A 14,669-nucleotide genomic window follows, 5' to 3' on the forward strand; every position below is an offset into this window, starting at 1 on the left:
GCCCTGCCTAGTTTTTGTCCTGGCTCACTGGGGATGGCCTATGTCCAGCTCTATGAAATTTGTAGCCAGCCTTTGAGTTCCTTTTAGCAATGCTTGATTGTGCCAGATCTCTCCATGTTCGCTAATATCATAGGCTTGCTATGAAAAGCAACACCCAAAATCTTGTCTTTGCTAGCAGCACCAGGGCTATCTCCTACTAAGACTGCCTCTTCAGAGCCACAGCTCACAACTGCCTTGGCTGGGGTGTATGAGTGGCTGAGTTTTTCAAACTTGCAAGGCACCAAATTATTCAGTTTGTGTGTGGCAGGCCAGTCAGGGGTTACCTACATTAGCAACACTCTGGGTCCTTCTAGCTCTCCTTGAACACTGGCAAGCTCCAGCCAGAGGCCACTTTTCTCACAGGAGTTTGTTAAAAGCAGCCAAGGAGGAGCCAACAAAACCAGCATTCTAGATTCTCGCCGTTTTCCTAATGCCACAGATTTGGTCAAATTATGATCCACCCTCCAAGCTAACACAGGCTGCAACCTGGCCAAACATTTTACATGAGGTGCCAGCCTCCCCATCTCGAGGACAGGGATACTACTAAACATTCTACACTGCCCAGTGCTGTCCCAACAACAAGGAATTATCCAGTCCCAAATGTCAAGAGTGCCAAGATTAAGGAACACTGCTTTATTTTATTTTTATTTTTTTTTTGAGACAGAGTCTTGCTCTTTTGCCCTGGCTAAAGTGCAGTGGTGCTATCCTAACTCACTGCAGCCTCAAATTCCTAGCCTCAAGTGATCCTCCCACCTTAGCCTCCTGAATAGCTAGGGCTACAGGTGCGTAACACCACACCCAGCTAATTTTTCAAAAACTTTTTTGTAGAGATGGGGATCTTGCTAGGCTGGTTTGAACTCCTGGCCTCAAGTGATGCTTCTGTCTCGGCCTCCCAAAATGCTGGAACTACAGGCATGAGCTACAGTGCCCAGACCGAAACCATGCTTTAGAAAGACATTCCTTTAGTCCAGGTCTGCTCCTGGTAAACATTTTGTCTTGAAAGTCTTCATAGTTCCCTAATTGTTGAATAATTAACTGAACATACAAATCTGAGATGTCTGATTTTTTTCAGTATGTTAATATTATTTCATTAAACTTTATCATTTTTCATTTCAAGTCATCAGGTATTTTCCCTAGCAGCTTTCAAGGTTTGTCTTCAGTGTTTCATGGTTTTGCTACAATGTAACTAAGTGTGGATGTTTTCAATTATCCTCTGTGGGATTCAGTGGCATCCCTCACTCTGAGAATTCCTGTTTTCCATCAATTTTGGGAAATTCTCAGCTTTATCTCTTGGATGTAGCCTCCCCTTTCCCTGTGTGATCTCCTAGAACCTGTCTGTGCTCTGTTGGAACTTTTCCTTCAAATGTCCTGTCACCCATCTCTGGACTCCTTAAGGAAGATTGCACTTCAGATCTTGTTCGAGTTCACTTGGCCCCTCTGCTACCTGCATCTTATCTTTTTTTGTGTGTGGGTGATGGAGTTTTGCTCTGTCGCCCAGGCTGGAGTGGCGTGATCTCAGCTCACTGCAACCTCTACTGCGCCCGGCCTGCTAACTGCATCTTATCTGATGTTTAATCTGTCTGTTGAGTTTTTATTTCTAATGATATTTTTCATCTCCAAAATGGGAAAAGCACATGTTAGCACAAATAATGAAACATTGGATATTGTTTTCTAAGGAATTTATTTGAAAGAATTATATCTATGGAAAATAAATATTCCAAAAAAGCTCTGAATTTTAGATGTTGAGATATTTCAAAGGTCAAACCAGGCCATGATTTGTGCTGGGCTGAAGGCCTGTGAGGACCCCATGCAGGACCCCAGTGTGACGGTCACAGACTGGAGGATGACCTTCTGGGGGCTGAAGGACATCACCTTTTTGGACAAATCATAAATGTAGGAAAGCTCTGGGGCTGGGCGGGGGTGGCTTGGGGGATGGGAAATGTGGGGCTCAGTGGCATAGGGAGTGGTACCTGTGGCCCACACTTTCGGGGAGGGTCTGGAGGGCGGAGCGCAGGATGCTTGTGTCAGGCAGTGGCAGAGGGCTCCTGGCTTCAGCAGGCACCGGGTCAATGCTTCTTGGGCCGCTTTCTCTTAGGTAAGGCAGCAGCAGTGGGTGTCCCTGGACTCAGTGCCTGTGTGGGAACACGAGATGGGCCTCTGGGACAGGGAGGAGCCACCTCCCCAGGCCCACATCCAGACAGGGGTCCACATTGCAGGCTCCGCAGAGAAGCAGGAAATGCAGGGTAGGTTATTTGTTCTGTGACTTCATTTGCCCACGTGCATGTGAGTAGAGTCTTGTTCCTTGACCCCAATTGACTTGTAGACATCTGAAGGAGAGGAAAGACAGCCTAAGTGAGTTCTCCATCAGTGGGCAATAGAGGAACTCACCCTCGTGCTGCACACCTTCGAAGAAACTGTGTGGTCTGTGGACTTCAACAAACTAACCCATGCTCCAGGGGTACAGACTTTGTCAGACACTTTAAAAGCTTTTCCAAGAATAGGAGAGGACTCATAAGCTGTCCCAAGTGAATTTCTAGGTTTGAACAAACCTTCAGTAAGAAGCACGGTGGACAGCTCCAAGTCATCCTCTCCTGACACACGTTTGTCAAAGTCCGTTTCCTATGAATTTATAGATTCTATTAGTTTTTATTTATTTATTTATTTTTTGAGACAGAGTTTCACTCTTGTCACCCAGGCTGGAGTGCAATGATGCAGTCTTGGCTCACTGCAACCTCCGCCTCCCTGGTTCAAGTGATTCTCCTGCCTCAGCCTCCCAAGTAGCTGGGACTACAGGCGTGTGCCACCACAACTGGCTAATTTTTTGTATTTTTAGTAGAGGGGGGTTTCACCTTGTTGGCCAGGCTGGTCTCGAACTCCTGATCTCAGGTGATCCACCCGCCTTGGCCTCCCAAAGTGCTGGGATTACAGGCATGAGCCACTGCGCCCGACCGGTTCTATTACTTTTATAAGGTATGAAGAGATAATCCTTCCTGGTGAAATCTGAAAGTCCTTACCTTCTAGGTTACTGAGGTTTCAAAGTCTGAGCAGCAGATTGGCTGTTTGATGTGAGGTGGAGAAGATGGGCCTGGTCAAAGGGGCAGCCTTTGGGTTGGAACTGGATGCCCAGTGTGTCTGGGAGAAGGAAGGCAGTGAAGGGAAGGACCATGAAAAGGGGTGGCGGAAGACTGGCAGTCCCTTCACCCCACAGCCCTCTGCTTCATTCTCTGGCAGCTGTCCCTGACCTTTGTGACATCAAGGTCCCAGCCAATCACGGCGCTCACTCCTGCTCTCCCAACAGCCTCCAAGGCAAATTCCTGGAGACTCCACCCACTGAGCTCCTCCCCTGGGGTTCTCTAAGCACTCTGAATTTGTGGACAAAAGCCCCTTTACTACCAGCATAACTACATACTTCACTTGCACAAGTTGGCATACCTAGGTGAGGGCAATTATTTTAGTCATATGAGCTTCGATTTCTGGAAGAGTCAATTCAGTTTTTGAGAGTGCTCTATATTTCAAGGGTGAATTTATACCTGTTATTTTATTTTATTTATTTATTTTTGAGAAAGGGTCTCGCTCTGTCATCCAGACTGGAGTGCAGTGGCACGATCTCGGCTCACTGAAGGCTCCGCCTCCTGGGTTCAAGCGATTCTTGTGCCTCAGCCTCCCGAGTAGCTGGGACTACAGGCATGTGCCACCACGTCCAGCTAAGTTTTGTATTTTTGGTGTAGAGATGGGGTTTCACTATGTTGGCCAGGCTGGTCTCGAACTCCTGGCTTGAAGTGATCTACCTGCTTCGGCCTCCCAAAGTGCTGGGATTACAGACGTGAGCCACCATGCCCGGCCAAAATTTTTTATTTTAAATAAGTTATGGAAATGATGAAAACATTTCATTTATAAAATAAATGTGGGCCGGGCGCTGTGGCTCACGCCTGTAATCCCAGCACTTTGAGAGGCCGAGCACTTTGGGAGACCTCAGGTGGATCACCTGAGGTCAAGAGTTTGAGACTAGCCTGGCCAACATGGTGAAAACCCATCTCTACTAAAAATACAAAAAATTAGCTGGGCATGGTGGCACACACTTGTAATCCCAGTTACTCGGGAGGCTGACAGGAGAATCGCTTGAACCTGAGAGATGGAGGTTGCTGTGAGCCGAGATTGTGCCACTGCACTCCAGCCTAGGGACAGAGTGAGGCTCCGTCTCAAAAATAAATAAATAAATAAATAAAATTAATATAGGAAACTTAGGAAGCTTGAATTATGAGAAATCTAATTTTGGTCTGGAATAAGCCAAAATATTGTACTAACATTTTTTTTAAAAAGATAAACTAATAATTAAAGAGTGAATCATGCTAACGTTTTCCTTTATTTTGAAGTTGGTGTCTTTTCTTATGTCGTAGCTAGTTTAAAAGGTTATCAGGGAAATACCTTTTCTAGTGTCCATAAAAAAATAGTTCAATAACTTTTTTCTTTAGACAATTTAGACTTTACCTGAACTAAAAATTCCTAGAATATATGCGTAATGGCTGAATGTAATTTTTGTTATGTCTTTCATGTTTTCAAAAGAGGGAAAAGGAGAGGAAGTGGGATAGAAAAAAATGAGAGGGAGCTGGCTTTAGACAAATAACTGATCATTTTTCTCTGTAAGAAGAGGGATGAAAGTTTAGACATATATACAATACACACACGAGAGTGTCCTATATCTGGTTTTGACATAATTTCAGTTCGTGACAATTCTATCAAGCCATACAATTTTTTAAAAGTCAGAATGTATTAATCTCCAATGTATGGAAAGGAAGGAAGTGATGCCTCTTTGTGAAACAAAATGATCTGTCATTTAGGCAAACAAGACAAAGATTTTCTTCATGAGGGGTCTTTTATTCTTGATATCCAGAGTCTCCTTAAAATGTTTAGCTAAGGCCAGGTGCGGTGGCTCATGCCTGTAATCCCAGCACTTTGGGAGGCCAAGGCCGGTGGATCATGAGGTCAGAAGATCGAGACCATCCTGGCTAACAGGTAAAGCCCTGTCTCTACTAAAAATACAAAAAAAATTAGCCAGGCATGGTGGCGAGCGCCTGTAGTCCCAGCTACTCAGGCGACTGAGGCAGGAGAACAGCGTGAACCCAGGAGGTGGAGCTTGCAGTGAGCCGAGATCGCGCCACTGCACTCCAGCCTGGGCAACGGAGCGAGACTCTGTCTCAAAAAAAAAAAAAGTTTAGCCAAATATTGATGTTTATACAATAGAGTGATTTGCCAGCCAACATTTTTGTTTACCCAACATAATGACAGTTTTGGACCTGAAGCCTTTCACAAAATGTGGAAAGGGCATTGGAAATGTCAACATTTAAAGATGCTTGGTCGGGCATGGTGGCTTATGCCTGTAAGCCTAGCACTTTGGGAGGCTGAGGTGGGTGGGTCACTTGAGGTCAGGAGTTTGACCAGCCTGGCCAACATCGTGAAACTCCGTCTCTACTACAAATACAAAAATTAGTCTGGCGTGGTAGCACATGCCTGTAATCCCAGCTACTCAGGAGTCTGAGGCGGGAGAATCACTTGAACCTGGGAGGGGGAGTTTGCAGTGAGCTGAGATGGTGCCATTGCACTGCAGCCTGGGCAACAGAGACTACATCTGAAAAAAAAAAAAAAATGATGCTCATGAGGGAAAAGATGCTCCGATTTCATATTAATTATAGCTAAAGAATATTTTAGAGAAGCATTTTTTGAGTCCAAATTGTGTTTAGGAGCCTCCTCATACCAATTAAAGACAGCAGACCATTGGATATTCAGAATTTTGCTTGGTTTTTGTATTTTATATATCAGAGTTTCCCCAAAGTGATCACTATAATTCTAAATTATCTTTGGGGAAATTGTGCCAGTTAGAAAGCTATGCACATAAGGGGAGCCAGTGTTTGGCCTGAAAGAGGCTGAGTTTTCGATAGAAAAAACTCCATGGGAACTTCAGCATGTCCACAGGGTGGTACTTGTGTGACACTGCGTCTTGGAGCCAGCCAAAGACTAACCGGCATTCAGGGTTGTCCAAGGCTTGGAAGACAAAGCCCTCAGAGCACACTGATCAAGAGCTGGACGCCATGGTGGGAGCAATAAGCTCTTAAGCTTGCCAATATTCACAGCAAGGGGGTTTCCAAGATCAGCTGGGGGAAGGTAATGGAGTGAGTTAGAGTTTCCTGGGGAAACCGCCCCTGTGTGGACCGAGGTGGAGAGGCCCTGGGGAGGAAGGGAGGAAGCACACCCGGCCTCACCAAGCACAGTGCCGGAGCAGGCAAGCTGAGCCAGGGAGGGAAGAGGGGACAGAGCCTTCTCCTTCACCTTAGCAATGGCCTCAAGCTACGGACAGGCCTGCAGCAGTCTCTGGGAAGGCCCAAAGCTACTAGCACCAATGGGGAAAGGCTGCTGGGCAAACCCCTGGGGGCTGGGAAGGGATTCATTTCTCACTCAGCTCCAGCAGCCCTATGGACTGCCCCACATCGGGTGGGCACCATCAAGCAGGTGAGGAGAGGAGAAAAGCCTGCTTGGGTGACCTGGGGCCAGTCCAGGAGGACGACTGTTCCATCTTCTGCCAGCACCATGGGCTGGCTCCATGGGACACACAGCAGCTGCTGGGTCCACAGAGTGGGGAACCTGGTGAGGATTCAAGGTGGGCCTGGGCTGGGCGGTCCCAGTAAGCAGCTGGTGACATGGGGAGCTGCATCTAATTCTCACGGAGACCAGGGTGTGAAGAGGGTGTGAGGCTCAGCAAGCCAGACCCAGGGGAGTAGGGAGCAGATCACAAGATATTCCTAATCCAGGTAGCCCTGGCTACCATTATACTGAACACAAACCAACCCTGTCAGAGGACATTGCCCTTGTTTGTAAATTTGGGTTCTAGAAAAAAACCCCGATGCTGTTTTTGGAGCCATGTGATGGGATGCTGGAAATCAGGCAGGGAAAGGCAATGGCAGGCACACTTCCAGGTTGGGGGCATCAGGCACTGTGACAGCGAGGACAGCGCAGGGATGAGTGGGGAGCTTCCCTGCAGGGATCTGAGATCGCCAGGCGGAAGCTAGGCTGGGATAGGCCGGCATTACACAACAAAGATTAGATTGCAGGGGGCCCAGAATTCTAATGCTCCTCTTGCTCTCTGAAGCTCCCTCCACAGACTCCTCCTCCCCAGAACCTTCCGACAGGTAAGCTTCAAATCCTTCATACCTATCCGGTTCCCTAGCTCCTGGCCAGCCTCTAACTGTTGAGCCCCCGAACCCCCTGTTTCCAACCACCCTGAATCAGGGGTTCCCTGCAGGTTGTGCTGACTTGTGTGCCTTGTGGCCACCAGGGGATGCTGGGGAAATCCTCTCTGCCTGAGCAAATCAGAACTTCCTGTAGGACGCAGGTGTCAGGATCAGCTTCTGATTCAGCTGGTTGATATTCTAGGTAGCCCACCTTGAAGTTTCTCAGGATTGACAGTCATTGTGTCCGTTCTAAAGAAGGTGAAAGAATTTGATGGAAAGAAAGTAGGAAGAGTCACCCAGGCTGGAGTGCAGTGGCGTGATCTCGGCTCACTGCCAGCTCCGCCTCCCAGGTTCACGCCATTCTCCTGCCTCAGCCTCCCAAGTAACTGGGACTACAGGCCCCTGCCACCACACCTGGCTAATTTTTTTGTAGTAGAGACGGGTTTCACCGTGTTAGCCAGGATGGTCTCAATCTCCTGACCTCATGATACACCCGCCTTGGCCTTCCAAAGTGCTGGGATTACAGGTGTGAGCCACTGCACCTGACCAGGAGATGACTTATTCTTACAAATGACCACAGGTATGACTGCTTGATACAACACCCATTTATTTATTATTTATTTATTAATTTATTTAGAGATGAGGTCTCCCTCTGACATCCAGGCTGGATGGAGCGTAGTGGTACAATCTCAGCTCACTGCAGCCTTGACCACCCTGGGCTCAAGCGATTCTCCCACTTCAGCCTCCTGAGTAGCTAGGACCACAGGTGGATGCCACCACACCTAGCTAATTTATTTCTATTCTTCTTCTTCTTATTATTATTATTTGTAGGGATGAGTTCTCCCTATGTTGCCCAAGCTGGTCTAGAACTCCTGGGCTTAAGCAATCCTCCCACCTCCCAGGGTTGGGATTACAGGTATGAACCATCGAACCAGCCACAACACCCATTTATTATCTCATACCACTGAAGTCCCTAAGTCAGAAAGCATGGCTCTGTTTAGGGTCTCCCAAGATTAACATCAAGGTTTTGTCTACCTCCAGCTTTTACTGGGAGCACTGGGGAACATCCACTTCCAAGCTTGTTTTGTTGACACAATTTCCAGTAAGCCCTTTCCATTGTCCAGCCAGCAACTGTGGGTTGAGTCCTTCTCATGCTTAGAATCTCTCTCACTTCTCCTGCTGCTGCATCTCTGTGATGCCAGTCAGAGAAAGCTGTCTGCTTTTTAGGGCTCGAGTGATTAGATTGGGCCGCTTGCATAATCCAGGATAATATTTCTAGTTTAAGATCCATAATTTTAATTACATCTGCAAAGTCCCTTTTGACATATAATGAAACACAGTTGTGGGTTCCAAGGATTAGGGCAGGGCCGTCTTTGGGGGACCATTCTGCTGACCACACATGGTCATGTTTGTGTAAAATTTGCCAGAGTGATTTTTTTGGTCTTCTTTTGTATCAGATTCTCCATCCTTCTCTTAATTAAAGACTGTGTTTTTCAAGCTATGGTTCATCATTGCTGCTTTCCTTACAAAATGAATTCGAATGGCAATCAGCATTTTCTTAAGGAATGTAGTAGATTTAATTACATAAAAAGAATTGAAAATATCAGAGACTATTGTACATAACTATTTACATTCCATGAAATTATTAGTATACACACACATCTCTGAACTAGGTCAGGACGTAAAGTATACTTAGTATACTTGGTTAAGATGAAAATATTTTGAAAAGACCATTTAAGAAGAAAATGACCCTAGAATTCATCCGGAGCCTGCAGTTAGGCCTGTCCCTGTCCCAGGAAGGCTTGGTGCTCCGGGAGAGAGAGTGAGTCCCCTGGTGAGAGGTTCAGGCTGAGGGAAGCCCAGACCCTGGCAGTTCCCCCTGACCCTCCACCCGACATATGGAGGCTGGAAGGCCCACCTGTGTTGCCTCACTTTTCTCCCTTTTAGGTATGTCTAGAGGTCAGTTTGGACAGGGGCAGGAACCTCTAGACATGTTTTTCTGGGTGAATGAGATAAGCGGAGAAATCACCTACCCCCCGCAGAAGGCAGATGCACCTGCTGTTTCTCCTGAGAGCCCACAACAGAAGCCCCCATCTCAGCCCAGGAGTATGCAGGGGGCTCCTTGCAGTCCCCAGGGCCCGCCTGCACAGAGGCCTGCCCCTGCACCTCCATCTAAGGCTTCTCTGAAAGACTCAGGCCCAAGAAAACCCTGCCCATCTGCACCAACCTGGGGCCAGGCCAAAGCCGGAGGAGCGAGGAGCCCCCACCGTTCTCAGCAATCCCTGTCATCATCTCATCACCAGGAGTGACTCTGCCCATACTCGGGCCCCTGGGACCAGCCCCTCAGCCACTGGTCTCGACCTCTCCTCTCAGCCCTTCTGCACTCTGGGCCTTCACCTGCAAGCTGAAAAATGTCCTTACTGGGAATAACTGGTTTTCTTTTTGAATCTTAAGAAAATTTGTCTGGCTACATTCTTTAAGCACCTTCCTGAGCCACCCGTGGCCAGGCTCTGCAGGCTGCATCTGCCTGGCCCCATCTGCCTTCCCCGGAAGCACAGGACTCACCCCACAGGTCTCACAGGAACATGCCCAGTGCTTTCAAACCCAGTAAAATTTTACTTAGATTTTGACATAACGTTTCCTAGAGCTTCCTTTAAAATACCAAGCTGTCTTGGTATTTTACGCTTAATTCTTTGGGCTTCTGACATTGGTGTCAAAGCAATATGTTTAGTTTCCAGCTGGAGCCAGGAGACCTCCTTGGGTGGGGATGGGAACAAGCCAGGATGACGGACCTGCAGGCCCAGTGTCCCTGGGGCACAGCCTGGGGCCTCCTGGGCTTGAAGACAGCATTCGGGGCAGGGAGGGACTGGGGCCCTGCGTGGAGCTCCCTTTTGAGACAGCCTGAGGCTGGAGGAAGCCAGCAGTGGACACCACACTTTTAGGTAGGGTCACCCCCATCCCCAGCTCTGTGTTTTCTCTGGGTACTGCCTTTCAGCCCTCCAGGCATGGAGTGACTCAGGCAGTGTGGGAAGCAGCCCCGTCACAGACCTGGCCCTCCTTGATCAGGCTGGCTGAGGGCTGGAGGAAGCCTCGGGGGTACAGGAGTGCATCCTGGGGGAAGGACACAGACCTGGCCTGGGCACACAGAGTGACCTGGTTTGAGGAGGAGCTGCTGGAGAAGCCCCACTAGTGTCTCTGAACAGGTGCTAGGTGGCTCCAAGTTGTACCAGAGCAGCTCCAGGTGAAATGTGTCATCAGGATGCCCTTAAGTACATCAGGAACACTAAAGAGGAGTGGGGCATGCAGAGCAACGTCAGGTAGGTGCGGCCAGAATTGGACGTGTCAGCCCGGCCGGCATCTCTGAGCCTTAGCCAGCCTTGCGGTGCATCCTTGGCTTTGCCAGTGGAGCATTGTGCCCTGCCACGAGAAGCTTGAGTTGCTGGGTACCAAGGAAGTGGACTTCTGAGGGCAAGGAAGAACAGAGCTACCTAAAAGAGGAGACCCTGGTGCTCCTGGCTCATGGATGTCTAACCACAGAGTCCTGGTGGAGAAACACCCTCCCCTGCCCCTCAGCAGGCTGCACCAGCCCAGCCCTGGAATCATCACACCCAGGCGGCTCCCAGGTCTCATCTGATTCTTGGCTGGACCCAGGCCTCCAGAGCCTTTCATCCTAGGTGGGGCAGGTCAGAGGTCAAAGGTTAGGGTGTGGCTCCGCATCTCTTTCCGACTAGGGCTTCTATGTTATTCCAGGAAATGGGCCCATGGAGGACCCTGACTCTTCTGCGAGTTCTCTGAGCTGGGGGCAGGGGCCTGGGATCCAACCTCAAATCTGCAGCCACTACATCCTGTGACGTCGGCAGGATTCTGCCTACCTTGGCCTCAGTTTCCCTCCCTGCACAATATGGGAGTGAGCAAGCCAGTCTGTCAAGCCTGCTCAACCTACAGGCTGTGACAAACACTGGGAACAAGAGGTAGCATGGAGGTCAGCCCCAGGCTGGGGTCAGCTGATCCTGAGGGCCTGGCTGCTTCTGAGGGTGGCAGAGGGCAGGGCCCATCAGCTCCACAGGGTGGGCAGGAGGACTGGTGTGCACTCCCTGTGCCCCTTGCAGGGTGGCCTTGATGAAGTCCTTGGTGTCACTGCTGGTGGGCACTCACGAGGTGTTCCAGGACATCCACTTTTGCGTGGCAACATGGCCAGCAAACAATGGAGAGCAGGCCAGGCTGGAGGGCAGAGGGAGGGCCGGAGCCTGCAAGGTCATCTGGGCCCTGGGCCTTGGAGGGAAAGGTTGCCAGGGCAGGGGCTGTGGGTCTCTCGGGCAGGGTGACTGGGACCAGGGCCTCCAATCCTAACCTGGCATGGGCTCTTAAGCCTCATGCTCCTCCAACCCACGAGAGCCCAGCAAGTGTCATAGAGATGCCCAGAGAGATACAAGCCCAGCCTGCAGCAGGAATCTGTGTTCACCCTGGGGTGGGGATCAGGGCTCAGTGTACACCAGCAGAGTCTCCAGGGCAACAAATCCCCTGGACGAGCCACCATGCTCTGCCCTGTGGCCTGGCAGGGCCACTTCTGCTGACAGTGGATGTATGAAAAAACCTGGGCAGCAGTTTCCTATCAAAGTTGGCCTTGTTGCCCATTTCCAAGACAGTTATCAGTTTGAGCTCTCAGAGTCTCTAATCCGGAAAGGCAACGGACAGTGAAGGTGTGGCCCCCCCTTCACGTGGGCTTGGTGCCCTGTGTTGGGTGACGGGGGTCTTGCAGTTAATAAAATCAGTAACTTCACCCCAGGCCAGGATATGTTTGTGTGTGTGGTAGGGAAAGAGTAGGGGGGATGGAAGTGGGATGAGTAGGGATCTGTGGGTGATCTCATTCTTCCACTCCCTGAAAGATGAGGAGATGGAGGGTCAGAGGTGGAGAGACTCTAAGCCACACAACTGTGAGGAGAGGGGCTATTTGGTCATGGAATTCACATTCTGCCCCCAGTGGCAGGAGTGGGAATTGGGGGGATCTTGGGAGTCAGGTGTCCTTGGGGATCACAGACCATAGAGACAAAAGCTGTCAGGCCTGGGCAGGGAGGGTGCCCAGGCTATGCATTCAGCTGACTTGCTCCTTGGAGATTTGTTCTGAGATCCCACTCAGGTGAGCTGAACTTGCTGCATTGTGGCTCTGATAGGGTGATGTTTTGAGTAAAGCCCAAATCTCAGGTTTTCATGTCTCCCAGGCAGAATTTGTGTCAGGGGGTGGTGGCCTGTTTGGGGCAGAGATGAGGGAAGGGTGACGGGGTTCCAGGTCTGTATTAGTCCGTTTTCACACTGCTGATAAAAACATACCAAAGACTGGGTAATTTACAAGATGTTTAATGGACTCACAGTTCCACGTGGCTGGGGAGGCCTCACAATCATGGGGGAAGGGGAAAAGCACACCTTACATGGTGGCAGGCAAAGAGAGAGTGAGAGCCAAGTGAAAAGGGAACCCCTTATAAAGCCATCAGATCTTGTGAGACTTATTCACTACCACAGAACAGTATGGGGGAACCACTCCCATGAGGCAATTATCTCCCACCAGGTCCCTCCCACGACACATGGGGATTATGGGAGTGACAATTCAAGATGAGATTTGGGTGGGGACACAGCCAATCCATATCAAGGTCATCTGAGGGTTGTGCACCAAGGAGGTGACTCCTGGGGAAGAGCTGAGTGTCCTGAGACTGCCAGGTCTGGAGGAGGAGACACAGGGTCTAGCAGGGGCTATCCCGCAGGGACCGTGGGGTCAGTGGAGAGCTGAGTGGGGAGCCCCAGGGGCAGATTTCAGTTCCATTCGGAAGAGGTTTTGCTTGTTCAGAGCTGCACCCCACCTTGTGAGCTGCTTGGTAAGTGAGTGAGCGCTCCATCACTGCAGGCATGCAAGCAGAGTCTGGGCAAGCCCTGCTAGGGCCTCCCAGGCTGCAGATGGCTACAGGGTCCTACTGACCACACACTCTTACCAGGACTGGGAGTGGCCTGAGCCAAGCACTCTCCTGTCCAGGGGCATCCAGGCGCTGTCCTCCCCTTCCTCCCTCAGCTGCTGGGTATGCGTCTTCAGGTGTGGCTAAAGGACGGGGTGTTCAGGGAGAGATCCAGTCCTCTGCCCCCAGCCACCTTATCTGCTCACTCACCATCTCTAGTGCCTTCTGACTCAAGGAGTGCTCTCACATCTGCTCTTTCCCAGCTCTGTGCCTCTCCCCCAGCCACTCAAGTGGCTTCTCCCATGTGAAATGCTCCCTCTTGCTTTCCTTTGCAGGCCTGGAGTCAAGGACAAGTCCCCCTGGGTCAGAGCTCCGTGCAGTGCAGTTGCAGAGTTTGTATGCCTGGCTCTGAGGGCCAAGGTGAGGCACAGGAGGAGCCACTGGGTCCTGAGGCATGGGGAGGGCATCCTGGAGGGCAGGAACAGCTTGAGCAAAGCTATGGAGGCGGGAAGCTGAAACAGAGCAGGTCAGGGCACTAGCTGGCCCAGCAGGTCCAGCTGCAGATATGGGCAGGAAGAGGTGAGGTGTGAGTGGGAGGCTTTTAAGAGACCCATTGAGGAGCTACGACTGTTTCTTCCGTCCTGGAGAGCCACAGAAGGTGTTTGAGCAGGGAATGCAGTTCTGAAAGTGTGAAGGGTGGGCAGGGGAGTGCTCAAGGGCTGAGATGGTGTAGATATCTGCAGGGACAGGCCATCTGCGCCTGTAGATAGAGTGGGGGAGAGAGGGTGGGAAGCTGGGGCAGAGTTGACATGGAGGCCTGGAGTGATGGGCAGGGAGCAGGATGGAGAGGGGTGGGGACAGTCTCCTTGGCTTCTGTCACTACACTCTTCTTGAACAGGCCCTCCAGCAGCTCCTTTGACACTGGGGCTCTGGTGGAGGAAAATATTGGTGTGGCTGGAACCTGATCTGGTCCCTGTCCTCCAAACACCTGTGGCCTATGGTGGGCAGGCCTCGGAGTGGTCTTTGCTGTGGGTGGGGGCTTTGCTGGGAAGTTGGTGTTCAGGTGCCTGGTGGTGGCCAGGGAGGGGCACCAGGACAGTGGACCAGGAGCCCCTAAGGGGCTAACCCTAAGGACTATCAGCACCCTCAGCTTAGAAGTGGGTCTTGTCCCCCGAAAATGAACTCAGCAGGGCAGGGAAACTTACTTCCGGGTTCTCTGCTAGAAATTGAAGGTGCCCGTGACCCTCCCATGACCCTTCCCCAGTGAGGCTTCCAGTGCCTGCTGGACCAAGCCAAGAGAAGACATTCAGAGGGTCCTCGACAAAGGATGTTAAGGGCCTCCAGAAGACATGACTCCCCTTTGACCTGCAGGGCCCCTATTCCTACCTTGTGCCAGGTCCCTGTGGGCTGGAGTTTGCTTTAGTGATGGCCTGATGCTGAGCCATGCTCCCTGGACCTGCATGTC

General features: G+C 50.5%; 1 long non-coding RNA gene and 1 other non-coding gene across 3 annotated transcripts; one reads left to right on the forward strand and one right to left on the reverse strand.

Annotated features, from left to right (window-relative positions):
- Positions 1-1,703: 1,703 nt before the first annotated feature.
- LOC131383978 (uncharacterized) lies at positions 1,704-2,272 on the reverse strand. The gene is made up of 2 exons (XR_009214409.1): positions 2,010-2,272; positions 1,704-1,911 (listed from the first exon to the last, which is right to left on the reverse strand). It is a non-coding gene; the product is annotated as an uncharacterized LOC131383978 (long non-coding RNA).
- A 4,901-nt stretch (positions 2,273-7,173) lies between these two features.
- On the forward strand, positions 7,174-9,892 carry CUNH3orf86 (chromosome unknown C3orf86 homolog). Of its 2 annotated transcripts, none has more exons than XR_009214410.1 (3): positions 7,174-7,220; positions 8,094-8,178; positions 9,210-9,892. It is a non-coding gene; the product is annotated as a chromosome unknown C3orf86 homolog (transcript). The 2 variants fall into 2 exon arrangements; XR_009214411.1 differs by lacking the exon at positions 7,174-7,220 and adding an exon at positions 7,779-7,842.
- The last annotated feature ends 4,777 nt before the right edge of the window (positions 9,893-14,669 follow it).

This window comes from Hylobates moloch, unplaced genomic scaffold, assembly GCF_009828535.3.
Source record: "Hylobates moloch isolate HMO894 unplaced genomic scaffold, HMol_V3 SCAFFOLD_8, whole genome shotgun sequence".
NCBI lineage: Eukaryota > Metazoa > Chordata > Mammalia > Primates > Hylobatidae > Hylobates > Hylobates moloch.